This window comes from Pinus tabuliformis, chromosome 3_1, assembly GCF_031772625.1.
Source record: "Pinus tabuliformis cultivar Carrire ecotype Pingquan chromosome 3_1, CPIR1, whole genome shotgun sequence".
NCBI lineage: Eukaryota > Viridiplantae > Streptophyta > Pinopsida > Pinales > Pinaceae > Pinus > Pinus tabuliformis.
The window spans coordinates 796,315,064-796,331,361 of record NC_142301.1 but is presented as its reverse complement, the minus strand read 5'-3'; the positions used below and the strand labels follow the sequence as shown (position 1 = coordinate 796,331,361).

Here is a 16,298-nt window from a genome sequence, read left to right as displayed (position 1 = left end):
AGACTAAAGCCGATAGGATGGTAGAACAAAATCATGATGATGATTGATAAGGACTAGTTACCAAATGATTTCCAGTGTGGTGAAGTGTGGATAGGACTAGGCACTCTCTGCAGGTTACTTGTTGAGCCCCTTGACATTGATAATTATAATTCTTTAAAAGGTGCTAGCTCAATGGAAGAGCATCTGCATTATAAATAGGAGGTTGGTGGTTCGATTCCATTGTGCCCTAACATGAATTAATTAAAGATATTGTAGTTTTTTTAATTAAATATTTTTATTTATTGATTTATTTCAATGGTGGGATATTTTTCTGCATTCATTTTTTATATTGTCTCTAAAGAGACGAAAGTGATATTGTATTGTATTTAAATATAATTTTTTATTGTCCTTAGATATACAATAGTTAGAATTAAAGATATATTGTCTCTTGTCTTGTGAGACACAATAATGCTTTTGTTATATATTATTTTTATGGAGATTTTTTTTTAAACAATAATTTGAGACACTCAGTTAAAAACAATATTCAAGACAATACACAATATTTTTTTTGTTTCTTCGAACTACATTCTAACAAACTAACTAACTCCATACTTATTCAATTTTGGTATTCTTTCCTCTTCTTCACTACAAAGTTGCAATTCTTAAGTGAAGGTTTTCTCATCTTCCCCATACATACATACACACACACACACAATACAAAACAACATCTTAACATACATACATACATACACACATACACACAATACAGAACAACATCATAAATCTGTTTCCCACCTACCATTTTCTAGACAACCTCACCTAAAACACTCACAATATATTAAGTAAGACACTGAGAACATAGTATATTAATTACTGATATGAAGAGGCTTCCACTTCATCACGAGTCCTTCATCGGTAGAAGCTTACACTTCTTGTGGCGCTCTTAATCCTTCATTGTTGGAGGCATCCACTTCTATGAAGGTTTCCACCACTTGTGCTGCATATATAAAAAGGGCAAAATATCAATCGACATGTTAAATCGGCTTAGCACATATAATGAAGATGGCCTCGCCTAGGACACTCACACTACATTACATAACCAATAGAATATATCATAAAATATAGTTTAAGATATAGTTTAGCAATGCATGTTTTAATTAAGATATGGTTTTTTATAATGCCTTTGTTCATCAAAATATTTCTCTTTAATAAAGAAAAATATTTGCAATACTTGCCTTGAAAATAAGTTGGAGGAATTTTTTTGATGGACAAAACCATTATAAATAACCAAATCGTAATAAAGACATGCTTTGATTACACTATATATTAAAATGAAAAGCATCTGATGGTTGAGGGGTTGGAGAAATCTTTTGATGAACAAAACCATTTGTAAACAAGTATAATATGAGGGGTTTTAAACCCTTTGTAAACAAGTATAATATGAGGGGTTTTCTTTGTTGGGTGATGGAGACTTTTTTTCATGAACAAAATTATTTGTAAACCAGTATAATATATTGTATGGTATTATTGTTTTATATTTTTTTAAAGCAAAGGGTAATTAATAATTTCATATTTTATATATAATTTTAGATTAATATAAAATTTTATAAAATAAAAATATTTTAAAATATAGGTAATTTATAATTTATAATTTTATATATAAATTTAGATTAAATTATATATATAATTTTAAATTAATATAAATAATTTTTTTATAAATAAAGAAACTAATATATAGATTTAAAATTTTACAAATAAAATTACATATAAATTTCAAAAATATTTCACAATTTTTCATAATTATATGTAAATAAAAAATAATATATTTAATTATGGTCAAAAATTAAAATAAAAAATATTTGTCCCATCTCTTAATAACGTGGAATATAGTAGAGTAAACGATGTCAAAGTTTCAATAGGAAACTCAATTGGTAATATACTATTCTCACGATTATGTTATTTTGCTAATATTTATTTTCAAATCATAATTATGTTATTTTGTTAATATTTATTTCAAATCATAATCATGAAAAGTGTATGGAGACAACTTCAAAATTTGAATGATTTAACATCTAAATCACTTGTCAAAACAGAGTCGCTTGTCAAAACTGACTTTTTTCACTTTTTTTTTGATGGTTTTTTAATATCAAGTACAGATCTTAAAGGCTTTGTAAAATTTTGCACTGTATTTGACGAGCAAATCACCCATGACGAACAAATTGCCAGTAAAATTCTATCCCGGCATGGGACTGTTACTATTTTCGAAAAAATCACATAAATAAATGATAAAAAATCAATTGATTTAGAGAGAAAGTACCATATCATTCTTTAATGGTAACTGTTTTAATTAATGGTTGAGAAACTAGTTAATAATATATTTTTATAAATAATTTTTTTGTTCGATAATTATATATAAATTTTCATAAGATTTATTAATTTTTATATAATAATTAAAAAAAATTTAAAAATTAATTTTTAATTTTCAAAATATTTAATTTAATATTATAATTTTTAATAAATTTTATGGATTGTTTCGAGAGAGAACTTTTGCCGTAAGGGGATGACAATATAACCCGATTTTCTTTTCGTGCAGATATTAAAAAAACCCAAATTGTAATAAAGATGTGTATCGCTGAACTATATATTAAAATGAAAAATACGTGATGGTCGGAGTTTCTTTTCTTTTGTTGGGTGCTGGACTCCACGACCATTTCTCCTAAAATAACGGCTCCAAGCTAATCACTGAAGTTGATTTCATGTGTGTGTAATTCCAATTTGAAATAATTCAAAAGTGGATATTAATTTGGAAGGTGCTACATCTACACTGCAGTGTTAATTTGAACGTTTTTTTTTTGTCGTGACAAGCTAAAGAAACCATTGAAACTCGATGGTGGCTCGGGAGAGCGGAGCATAGAGAGATGCATGGCCGTGGTATAGGTATTGGTGATTGCTTCACCCTAAACACACGACGAATTTATTGGACTGTTATGGGGTGATGTTTTTGGGAGAATTTTGGTTCATTTTGCAAATTGTTTTTATCATTTTCGTTGTGATGTTTCTGATTGTTTGGATGATTAGGATGTCCCTTGACTAAACTTTGTTTTGCATTTTTGGGGCGGTTATGTGTCTTTGCTCGTGTTGATCGCATTTTTCTCCACTTGTATTGACGTTTACAAATGCTCCCTCAGAACAATCTTCCTTGCCTTCTGGACATGAATTGACTCCTCTAGTGGAGTCTGGTCCTCTTTTGCATCGGTGGTCATCCTACGAGAAATGTTGCAACCTGCATTGTGTTTGTGGACCTTGCTGTGGTGGTCGTGGTAGTATAGGGTGGCCCTGTGGATGTTGCTCGTGGCGGTGCAGTTTGGGGTGGTTTTGTCATATATGTGGGATGTGCACTTGATTCTGACATATAGTTTTCATTTTGTGTATATTACGGGGGGCTGATATAGTGTTTGTTGTTTATTTTCGAGTGGACTTCCGCTGTTTTGATACGTTCCCCATCGCGCGAGTGGTGGTATCGGCGCTGGGGTGTAGTCTCATGTGTGATTGTCTGGGGGCTCTCTCTACTATTGGGGTGGTGTGTACACTGTTGGTGGCATCCATTTTTTTGGTGCTTTGCAGGTTTTTCGGGCCACTTCTAGATTCGTCTCCTCCAATTTTCTGGTCATCGATTTTTTCGGGGGGTTCCAGGCTCACTCTCTTGAGGTGCATTTACGATCATTTTGACGGAGCTCTAACAATTCCATTTTTGGATCTCGTCCACACCTCGATCCTTGTCCTTCCCATATTTGATGATATTATGCCATTTATGGACTCTCAGGGATATTGGTGTCATCATTGAATGTGGCACATTCTCTTAGCGAGTGGGTGTACCGATACTTGGCCTTTTTGCCAGGGTGGTTGCATGTTCATAGGATTTGGAGGGGCGACTGACGCCATCTTTGGTACGTTTCCTACGGGATCATTGATGTTGGGTTGATATTCCATCCATTGCGGACTCGTTTTTATTCCTGTTACAATTTTCCCCTGGATGGGATTTGGTGGGTGCACATTACTCTATTTGACAGGACGGGGTTTTAATGCTTTTTAGTGGTGGTGGGTAGGATGGGAGATGACCTTCGACTTGATGGGGTTTTGGCCTGCCTGGACTCGAACATAGCTACACAGGGGGCCTTCATTCAGGCCACGTTAGATGTTGAGCATGCACACAGGGGCTTCACTTGGGGAGCAATACCATACCATGTGGGTTCATATTGGGGGATATTTATTGAGGAAAAAATGACAATATATTGGGGGAAAAAATGGAGTCCAAAGTTAAAGAAAAAATATAAATGGGTATAAAAAATGTTAATGAAAAAATTGATACCTACAATATCTAGTGAAAGTAGGGGTTTTTAAATTGGAAAGATGTATTGGGTTTGTATTGGTAGGAGGTTAAATAATGTGATGTTTAGAGGTATTTTCCAATATGTAGTCAAATTAAGGGTATTGTTTAATATGCCACGAAAGTACGTGATATGTCAGAGGTTCATTGAGTGAAGCCCCTTGCGAGCATGCGCGGGGTGGGGTGCCTCACGTTTGGAGGGTGGTTGACGTGTTGAAGGGTCGGCTGCGGGGGGTGGGCGATGTGCTGCATGGGGAATCCACAACACATGCAGACAAACACGACGGGCCACATCTTGGGTCTCCACAATTCGCTTCTCTATCGACCTCGCCTTCCCTCCCAAAGACCAAGTGGCGGGTTACTCATCCCATCAAGCCGTGTGCTGAGACTAAACTGTTGATTTTTGGTTATGACGAATTGTGGGATCAGGTCACTTGCCTTCAGAAGCAGACTCTTCTGGGGAGGTGGATATTTGCTGACCCGACTAAGGAGGATATCCAGGACTGGGTGAACAAAACTTGGTGAAACTATGTTAGGTTATTCTCCTAAGGTGAGTCTGTTGATGAATGCCTAGTTTAGTTTCTGTTTCCTCCATAACGATGACTTGGAAGAAATTCTCAAGATCCCCTGGGTACACAGTCGATGTTTCCTTCAGCTTCTTCGATGGTACATTGGTTTCAATCCGCTTTTGCATACGCCACAAAATGACATGGCTTGGGTGAAGCTTCCGGGTCTCCCCGTGGAATTTTGGACTAAGAATGCCTTGATGGCGATTGGCAACTCGATTGGATGATTCATATACCTAGAGCAGGGTATTACGGGCGCTCAAGATAAACGGGTGGCTTGGATTCTGGTTGAGGTTGGTTTTGCAGGTGGAATCCCAGAGGATATTGATCTGGAGTGGGGGTCGATTAGATTCTTCCAACGGATTGACTATTGGGGGATCCCTTTCAGATGTCTCTACTGCCACCGCACTAAACATCTTATTAATCGATGCCCGTGTAGACAAAGGCCACTACATCCTGGACGGGGTTGCCAGATGAAGTTTTCATATGATACGCTTCGACATGACACCGGATCAATGGGGATTTCCCCCTCGGGTACCTCCCCTCTTATCCCTTCTTCTGCTTTACATGATGTAAGATTGACTCCCCCGCTATTTGGTGTACGCCCCCTGTCTCCTCAGACCCTATCATCTCTGTCTCATCCCCATGTCATGCGCACTCCCAGGAGACTGTCAATGAACCTGTCACTATCCCTCACCCTATCCTGAACTTGTTGCAGAAGTCCCCTCGGGCCTCCCTGACACCCCCCATCCACACCACATTGTCTCCGCTGGCAATTTCACCTTCCATGCCACCCCTTGAGTTGGCTTCTCCCACCCCTCTCAATAGACCGGAGATGGCCTCCTCTCCTCGCAATTTTGTGGACAACGATATTGAGTTTCTTTTGTAAAAATCTGATTTGAACCTCAAATATCTGACTATTCATAAAGGAAAGATGCCAAACTCGTCTCCTCTGATTAGCCCCGCCTCTGCTAAGAACATCACCATCAAAAATACTGATAAAAATGGTAGCCGCCATTTCCGGGGTGGACCTCCCCTTTTTCAGGACTCTTCTGACCTTCATGATGTTCCTTCTTTTCCTCTATTGATCCTCGGGCACTTAGAGCTTAGTTGCCCTCTCTGGGTGTCCCATGATGAAGATTCTCTCCTATAATATTAGGGGGTTGGGGGATCACTCCAAAAAATTGAATCTCCACCAGATGATTCAATTTCTTTGTCCTACTACCATTTTTATATAAGAAACTTTATCCTCTATGGCTCGGGCTATTACATACTTCCCGGATATTTTCCCTGCATGGCATTTTGCTGGGGTGGATAACACTAGCCACTCTAGGGGCTTATTAGCTATGTTGGATGCGCGGAGGGCTTTCTTTCGTGCACACAACCTCTTTGTTGGTATCCTATTGTCCGGTCACATCCGTGGTTATATATGTCATTTTCATCTTCTTAATTTGTATGCCCCATATAAAAATCGCTCTGATTTTTTGGATCGCATAAAAAACGGAAACATTCTCAACATTGGTGGACTTATAATGGCGGGGGACTTTAACGCTACCCTAATGGAGCAGGAGAGATGGGGTGTCCATTCTCGGCCGGACCCTATGGTGGATAGGTTGTTTGGAATTTTTGTTGGATATCATATGAGGGATATCTACCCTATCTCGATGTCGCCTACTTGGAGAAATCGCAGAGTGGGGGATGAGTATATAGGTAAGCGGCTTGACAGATTTGTCATCAAGGAACAACTAGCTAAACAATTGGGGAATCTCAGATCTTGGATTCATAGGACCTATCTCTCTGATCACATGCCTATTATGCTACAACGGAGGCTAGGGGAACAGAGAATTGGGATTTCTTTCAAGTTCAACTGTATTTGGTTGGAGGATGAGGAATACCACACGCTTGTGAGATCGACGTGGAACGGGGTACAGTTTCTGCAAGGGGATACTGTGATGGGATATATGATGGATAGAATTAGACATATCAAAGAAAAGACCAAAGTATGGGAACAAAATAGGAAGAAATAGATGTACATGGACCTGGAACAGATCACAAAAGAGATTGCTAGATTTGGAAAATTGATGGAGTAGAGACATTCGTTGTAGGGAGATTGGGAATATCTCAGTATTTTAAAGGGTAGAGAAAACAAGATCCTCCACATTTAGGAAGTAACATGGAAGCTTAAGAGTAGGGAAATCTGGTTGCGGGACGGAGACTGCAACACCAAATATTTCCATAAATTTGCAAACCACAAAAAGTAGTCTAATTCTATTTGGCGTATTAAGGGTATGAATGGGGAGATTAAGTACACTCTGGAAGAGATTCGTGTTGTGGTTGCCCTAAATTTTGAAAATTTATACAGACATCGAGAAGGGGTGAGATTTAAAGACTAGATGTGGGTATTGGAGCAATACCTTCAGATGTTTGATGCGGATTCAAAAGAGGAACTCTTTCGTCCTGCTAGCCTAGAGGAGGTTTTGGATGTTCTCAAATCTTTTACCAAGGACAAGTGCCTGGGACTAGACAGGTGGATGGTGGAGTTCTTCCTACATTTCTTTGATATCATGGGACAACACATTCTGGATATAGTGGAGGAATCTAGGACTTCAGGTATGATCTCAGGTACTATAAACTCTACATTTATGGCACTTATTCCCAAAGCATCTAATCCCACTAACTTTGGCGATTTTCGACCCATCTCACTATGTAATATTTTATACAAGACGATTTCAAAGCTGATAGCGAGTCGGATAAAAAAATATCGTCTTTACACATTTCTGGAGAACAATTCTACTTTTTAAGTGACATGCTTATACATGATGCTATCGCTTCGGCTCAGGAAGTTATTCACACCATCCATACAAAGAAAAAAGAAGCTTTGGTCATGAAGATAGATCTCCACAAGGCATATGACTGCGTGGACTGGTCCTATACTCGCCTTTTGTTACATAAGATTGGGTTACAAACTCAAAATGTTGAATGGATCATGCCTGTGTCACTTCTGCACATTTTGTTGTTCTGATCAATGGGTTTCCCTCCCCCTTTTTTCGTGCTGGCAGAGGCCTCAAACAAGGATACTCGCTCTCACCTCTCATCTTCATTTTGGTTCTGGATGGCCTCAGTTTAAAGATCAAGGAGGCAAAAGAACTGGGATTTTTCTAGGGAGTCAATATCATTGGGCAGGTATGCATTACTCATCTGTTTTTTGTTGACATCTTGACATTTGGTATTATTTCCAGATCCCAGTGGATTGTACTTCATTAGATACTTGGCAGATTCGGTGATGCTTTGGGGTTGATTACAAATGGAAGTAAATCCACTTTATATCATTCTAATGGGGATATGTAGGACGTTGGATATATTGCTGATCTATTTGATGTTCAGAAGGCTCTTATTCAGATCGGCTTCACATACCTTCGCTTCCGGCTCAAGCCCAACTGTTATTCACCAGAGGATTGGATGTGGTTGGCTGACAAATATAACAAGAAATTGTGCTCCTGGATAAATCAGTTCCTCTCATTGGAAGGCAGATATATCCTCTCTCTCACTGTTTTACAACAACTTGTTGTCTATTGGGCCCATTTATATCACATTCTGGTTTCCATACAAAATCGGCTCCATTCTATCACTGCACAGTTCCTATGGGCTGGGAATAGATTTGGTTTGAAATACCACCTATGCAAATGGGGTGCTTTGAGGATTCCAAAGGACTCGGGGGGATGGGGCTTACTAGACCAATGCATATTTGGGAAGGTGCTGCTCATTAAATCTATGTGGCAAGCAATGTGAGGTAGTGGGATCTCGCAAGAGATTTTCAAACATAAGTACATGAAGGCTCGTGACCTGGAACATACTTACAGAGATATAAACATTAGTCTCTCTAGAGGACATTGATCTGGTGATCTTTTCAAAAAGTTTGGAAACGCTGGCGCTTTGGGATGGTGTGTAGTTTTGGAAATGGCCACAAAATCATGATTGGCTCAGATCCGGTTATGGGGGTTTCATTCGGAAATACATTGGATGAGTAGACTTTGTCTAGGATACATCGTGGGGGGATTTTTCTACCTATCACAAATTATACACAAGTGAGAGACTCGATGCCCAGTTTGGAAAAATGTTGAGGATTTGCATCTGGGGGGTAGCTACATTGTGGAATGGAATACATACATCAATAAATTGAACAACGTTAGGCCTTGTTTTGACAGCGAGGGTGACGATTTACATTGGTTTGGGAGGTTGGAAAAAGGGGCACCCGTTGTGGCTGATACATACAGGTGGTTGATGACACTAAAGGAAACCCAGTTGGAAAGATCGTGGTTTGGCAAAATATGGAAATGGAAGACCCCCACAAAGGTTATCCTATTTGCCTGGCTGGTTTGGAGAAACAAGATTCTCACTTGGGATAATCTGGGGAAAAGGGGACATATGGGGCTAGGTATATGTATTTTGTGTATGGAAGACTCTAAGACAACACAACATATGTTATTCCGGTGTGCTTTTCAATTCACTTTCAGGAGGATGTGCAATTTTGAAGAGTTCATGATAGACTGGATGAATGGTCAGAAGAATCATAGGACCCTCCCTCTATTCATCATCTGGGAAATTTGGAGGGCCCAGAATAGGTTCATATTTGAGAGATGAAAATTTGATTTTTCCTGGATGATACACAAAATTCTAACTTGGATGAAAGCCACCTCCTACGATACTGAGAAGCTTGTTGATCGATGCTACATGATGAGGCCCTTGGTTTATCAGCTCCCTGCTGGATTCTTTGATGGTGTTGCCCAACATGGACACTGTGGATGTGGTGCGGTGTTGTGCATTGACTGGAGTACTGAATATCATTTATGGTGCAATGGAGGTTCCGGATCCAACACCAAGGCGAAGGCTATGGCTTTATAGGGGTTGCTTTGGTTTGCTATCCAAAAGAACATTAACTCTCTTAATATCTATGGTGACTTGAAGGCATTCATACATGACATCAAGGGGACTACTGATTTCTGTCCCCCCTTTCTCCTCTCCTCAAGTGGCTCAGGAGGATCAAGCACATCCTGATCTTGCTTCTCTCAAACACCATCTCACATATATACCGGGAGAGTAATTTAATTTAATATCATAAACTTTATTTGTTTCAAAATTTAAAAGTAAAAACTTTTTACCCATAAATTGATCGCAATATAACCTACTTTTCTGACACGTATAAAAATAACCAAAATGTAGTAAAAACCATAATTAGCTGATGTAATAAAAACCATAGAAATTTTTCATTAGAATTTTTATCTTGTCAAATAAAATTCAAATCTGTATTGGAATTCAAACTTGGTAATTATAGTAAAAACATGTATTCTTAAACTATATATTAAAATAAAAAGTACCTGATGGTCGGAGTTTCTCTGGCTGGCTGCTGGACTCCAGGTCCACCATCTCCTGAAATCGCGGCTCCAAGCTGCTGGACTCCAGGTCCATCATCTCCTGTAATAGCGGCTCCAAGCTATTCACTGCAGCTGATTTCACGTGTGCGTCAATAGTTAAAAATTTGGGAGGTGAATAAAATTATTTGATCATAAATTTATCATATAATAACTTGTTTTTTGGGAGTATAAAAATAACAAAATTGTAGTAATTTCAAAACAGAAATTTAACGCACTTCTTACTGGTGTTCATTTAAACAATTTTACACTTTCAAAACAGACACATTAGTCAAATTTAACGCACCTCTCAGTAGTATCAACTTAAACAGTTTTACAATTTTTTTTATCTGTATTTAACAAGTAAATCACACCATGGCAACTAATTTACCCTCAAATTTCATCCCTGGACATGCCTTGCTAAACTATATATTAAAATGAAAAGTACCTGATGGTCAGAGTTTTTTTGCGGGGTGCTGGATTCCAGGTTCATTTTCACCTGAAACAGCGGCTCCAAGCTAATGAGTGAAGCTGATTTCACGTGTGCCTCGATACTTGAAATCAGATTCGCGACATCCTTGGTGTCTTTATAACGACGAATAACGTTCCACCATGGCAGAGACTTTATTTCCCCCGCTTCCTTGACAAGGCCACACATCTTTTCGCACCAGCGATTTATAGCCCCCTCCTCGGGGAAATGGGAAGCATAGAAACGTAGGATTTTGGAGATCTCATCGACGATTGGCGTGATGCTGGTAACCAGATGTTCCAAGGACGCTACCTCTCAAGTAAATCACCATCTTCACGCGGCGAAGAATGCTTTTTGCTGCCCTTTTTATCAACGCAGTCGCCACTTTATGGACGATGTCAACACCCTCTACTTCAAGCTCTAGAAATTTCAGATGAGCTTTAGTTGGAAACACTCGAGGCTGAAACGGAAACCGTCGTGTAAGTATCAACACCCGCAGTATGAGCTTCAACTGAATCAAAGGAAACGATTTCAGATGTTTCTCCATCTCTGAAATTTTTTGTTTCATCTCGTTGCTCGCTCGATAACGAGAAACCACATTAATTCTCGCTATATTTTGCTCCATTGCAGATGCGTCTCTGTGAAGATCCTGCAACTTAACAGCCCATTTCTCGACGGAACTTCCTTGACGTTCAATGTCGTCTGAGGGGTACTGTTTCTGCAACAGCGGGATGATAGTTGTGAGGTCCTCCACTTTAGCTTTAAGAGAGTTCAAGGTTTCCTGATAGCTAAGCACAATTTTAACGTACTCAACAAGTTTGTCTATCGCCGGGCCGATAGCCAAACCGATAATCACATACACTAAATAAGAAAAACTCACGATTTTCTCAACACCACCCTCCATCAGCTAAAAGCTAGTAATATAAACTCCTACCTTACACAAATCTAAGAGCGGACCATCACAGGTTTCTACTAAGCTTATTCAGAGTGAATGCTAATTTTGAATCACATGATAATACATTTGTCAACGAGTTTTTAATCAATAAGTGTGCATTTGTCAACGAGTTTCTAATCAATAAGTGTGGTTCATGGTCAGGCCAAGTTGAAGAATCAGATTATGGCTCAAATTGTATTGGTTGGAAATGCGTCAACAAATGTATTACCATGTGATTTATACCGAAAATTTTCTCTTAAACTCGATATAGATCACAGAAGCCTCAATTTTTATTTATTTAATTTAATAATCATTCATTACTGATACATACATGTAATTTTTATCTTTAACACAGTAAAATATAATCTATACAGTATTATGATGAATTAGAAAAATTTTAATGTATTTTTTTTAATTCACAAATTTGAATGGTAAACCTTCCATTATGTTCCAAATATTTTTCCTCATGCTACATTTATATATAATCTAAATTATATTTTTTCCCTTCAAAATTAAAATTCAACCAAAAATAATAAGAAATTCCCAATAAAATAATAAAATTATTAAAATAAATAACTTCAAAACTTCCATGATAGCCACCAAACTCCATCTTTATTTTCACGTGTGAAAAGAAGAAGAGTGGCTGGCAGTCGGACCATTGTCAACGGCAACTTTATCCCACTTTCTGCCGTACGTGTGCCATAGTAAAATTTATAATGATAAACGATATTTATGCCTAATCTATTTTAACTAAATTGATACATTAAATTAATTATAACAGTAGTTTTTGGCGAAAATCAGATAAGAAATATTTTAACTAAATTGATACATTAAATTAATTATAACAGGAGTTTTTGGTGAAAATCAGATAAGAAATATTTTAGCGTCTTTTGACTCAGTTAGTATGATTTAATCTTCAAAACAAGATAGATGTAGATTTATTATTTTTATTTTAAAAAATTATATTATCTGAAATTATTAACTTGTTTCACCTCAAAAATACATATTTTTATTTAAACAAAAATAATTTTAAAATATACTCCAAAACCAATATCCATAAAAACTTATAATAATACATTTATATTTAAAATATTTTAAAATAATTTTAAAAACTTTAATTTTTAAATATGCTTTTCCATTTTCCAAATTTTTAATATTCTCAGCGTGATTTACGCTTCTTCGATGTTTTTATCTGCTTGTAATTCCTGTGCAATTTTTTTAATGTTGTAGGTATCATTTACGTTTTTATACACTATCTAGTTGTGACTATTCCAATTATGTTTTGGTAGAGGTCTCTTTAAGGAGGTTTTAATAGGTTGCATTTTTTTTCTTTTGGGAGAGGGCCGCATTAGAGGTCATACATTGACTAAAAACACTACTATAAATTAGATATAAGAAGTTAGATATATCTTATAGTGTGATTTTATTTTTAGGAAATTATGTTGAGAGGTATTTAATTAGAATAATGTTATGGAGTCGTTTAATGAGGCGGAGGAATTGCCTGTACTGTCAAAAGTGGCTGGAATCCTGGCAAAAAAAATCATAAAAACTTGTAAAGGCAGTTTTTGAATCGTGTTTTTGATGGGGGAAATAGATTCAGCACCATCTTAAATGGTTAGGACACCTAAATTTTTGAAGTTTAACAACTATAACTTGATTTACAAAAATCTTTGCCGGATTTTCTCTAAATATAATCAGAATTTCTATAAATTTCCGGACAACTCCTCAGCCTAGTTAAACTATGCCTAACAATTTTCATAAATAAATATTAAATATAACTTTTTATATATTTAATAATTATTTTAAATAAATTTGAAAATTATAATTATTAAAATTAAAATTTATAAATTTTATTAATAGATTTTTATCAAAATATTTGATAGAAATTTTGTTTTTATTTGGTAAAATATAATTCTTTTGATTGAAAATTTGAGGGCAAAATTTTGAGGGTTTTTAAAAAAAATTGAAATATCCTACAATTATTTAAAAAATACTTTTATGAATGGTAGAATATTTAGGTTAGTGTTTTATCAATGGAGAATGGATTATAACACATTTTTTTAATCTCCAAGTTTTGTATTTGTAATTGTAATTAAAATTGATAGTGTTGAGATTGTTAGTATGGATATTTTGATGGACTTCAATTTGATGTAAATATTATTTTTAATTTACTATATTACCAAAACTAAAGAGAGGGGAGCTTCTTTGTAAGGTGGATTTGGGAAGTTTCCTATCTTTCCTAAACTAATGTTTTTATTTTCTTAATTTGGGAATTGAACTACTCAACTGCCACTAATTATGAGAAGAATGGGGAGAGGGTATTGAACTTCTCTAAGAGCATGCGCTACTTATCCATATAGGAGACTTCTCATTAACCACGGGGGCTTCATTCAATGAACCTCTAACATACCACGTGTGTTTCATGGCATATTAAACAATACCCTTAATTTGACTAAATATTGAAAAATATCTCTAAAATCACAATATTTAACCCCCTAACAATACAAATCCAATACACCTTCCCAATTTAAAAACCCCTATTTTCACTACATAGTGTAGATATCCATTTTTTCATTAGCATTTTTTATACCCCTTTATATTTTTTTATGAACTTTGGGCTCAATTTTTTATACCTACCAATATAAAAACCCTCTACCCCCTATATATCTCTCAATATATTATGTCATTTTCTCCTCAATAAATATCCCCCAATATGAAGCCACGTGATATGGTATTTCTCCCCCAATGAAGCCCCCATGTGACTAACCACTTAGCTCAATGAGGGAATCCAAATTCTCATGCTCAACAACTATGCATGCGAGTTAGAGGAGGAGAGAAGTGGTGTGTGAGATTGAGCATATTGTGACAAAGAGATAGCATCAAAGAGGCAATAGAGTGTGAAGTCTATGTGAACTAGAGAATATGGTCCTGTAACCCAATGGAATTCATGAGAAATAATTCAACCACATGTGAGGCTATGAGTGTGACTCTAAAAAGAGGGTCACTGGGAACCCATTGGGTCAGAACAGACTTATGTGGAGTTTGTGATTTTAACTAAATTAGCTAAGGAAATTAGTGAGGAAGTCCTTAACTAGAGTTAGAGAGCCAAGAGGAAAATCTGAGTGGTTGTTTTATTAATGCACATAAGGCACCAGGAAAAAGGAAAAGCACCAAGGGACTATTAAATCAGTGAAGGGGTCCATTTTTTGTAGTGCAAGCCTATGATGGCCATAATTTTTTGTGTTATTAGCCCCTGAATCAACAACTAAAGAGAAAATTCTCCACTCTTGTATGTGAAGGAGAGTAGCCTTCATGGCCTCTACCCTAATTTTGAATTCTTTAAATCCCTAAGAGCAACTTTCCCTTAATGCATTAGATCTAGCTATAGCATTGCTAGTTATAATAAATATTCTAGTGTAGCTAAGCATATGGTTGGGTGGAGATTGACTCTCCCTTCTTCAATTTTCAACAAGCTTAAGTGAAACAAACAACGATATCCATTTTCCTGCTAATGAAATGAAATTATTGTTTAGTATTTTATGGTTCATGCTTTATTGAATTTTCATGTATGTGTGTGATGATGAGTTGAAAGTTGTTGTGATATTTTACTAAGTATGTTGTACTAATGAGATGGATCGATGTACATTGTGCTTGATTACTAGTTGTTATTTCTAATGTGAATGAATTCCATATATAAAGGAATGACTTGAGTAAAGTTTCTTATGATGAATATGAGATGTATGATTTGTGAAGTATCATGCATAATTGATTTGAGCCTAAGGCTCTTCTTGTACTTTGTTAGTGTGAATGGTCTTTCCCAAGCCAATTGTGGGATAAAAAAAAAGTTGGTTGTATCCCTGTCTTGATGAGAAGACTTAAATATTATTCTCTGCGTATGGGGACTTTGTTCCTCTAAAGTTAAGCCATGATGGGAGCCTCTGTGTTTCTAATTTTTGGAGCTTGAAATGCAAATTTATGGTACTAAAGGAGTGATAAAAGCTTCCTTCAATTAGGTTAAGTAGGGGTTTTTCCATGGGCTATCTTTGGCCTTCTTTAAGAAGTAGCATGGTTGTGGCTAGAGGTTTGGATGCCTTTATAGGCTTTTAAAGACTTATGTATCTTTGAAATTCTTCTAGGAAAAACTTTTCCCTATCAGAGTAATTTTCAATGCTCAGGGAAGGTTATGGAACTCTCTTTTGGAAGGCTATTTTTCCTTGGAAAATTTCCAAGGTTGAAGTTTCAAAAATTTGGGGATGGAATTCTTTAGCCTCATCCCTTGGTCACACATGACCAAGAGATAGTTAAATTGGATTTCAGGAATTTGGGCTATCGACTATCAAGTTATCAATCCTTGATTGTTATTAATTCATCAATCTACCATCATGGATCCCTCGATACTAACTATTCCCAAATTGTCTACTAACTAATGGGAAATCCCTCCATTTATCCATTGGGTATTACCTATCAAGTATCACCTTATTGGTTATCGTGCTTCAATAGATCATTTCCTAGGGGACTACATTGTGCCAAAATCCCTAACAGTGATAGAACTTGA

General features: G+C 36.5%; 1 long non-coding RNA gene across 1 annotated transcript; it reads right to left on the bottom strand.

The window, feature by feature from the left end:
- Nucleotides 1–758: 758 nt before the first annotated feature.
- Nucleotides 759–10,435, bottom strand: LOC149189837 (uncharacterized). The gene is made up of 2 exons (XR_016256438.1): nt 10,308–10,435; nt 759–976 (listed from the first exon to the last, which is right to left on the bottom strand). It is a non-coding gene; the product is annotated as an uncharacterized LOC149189837 (long non-coding RNA).
- Between the last annotated feature and the right edge of the window lie 5,863 nt (nt 10,436–16,298).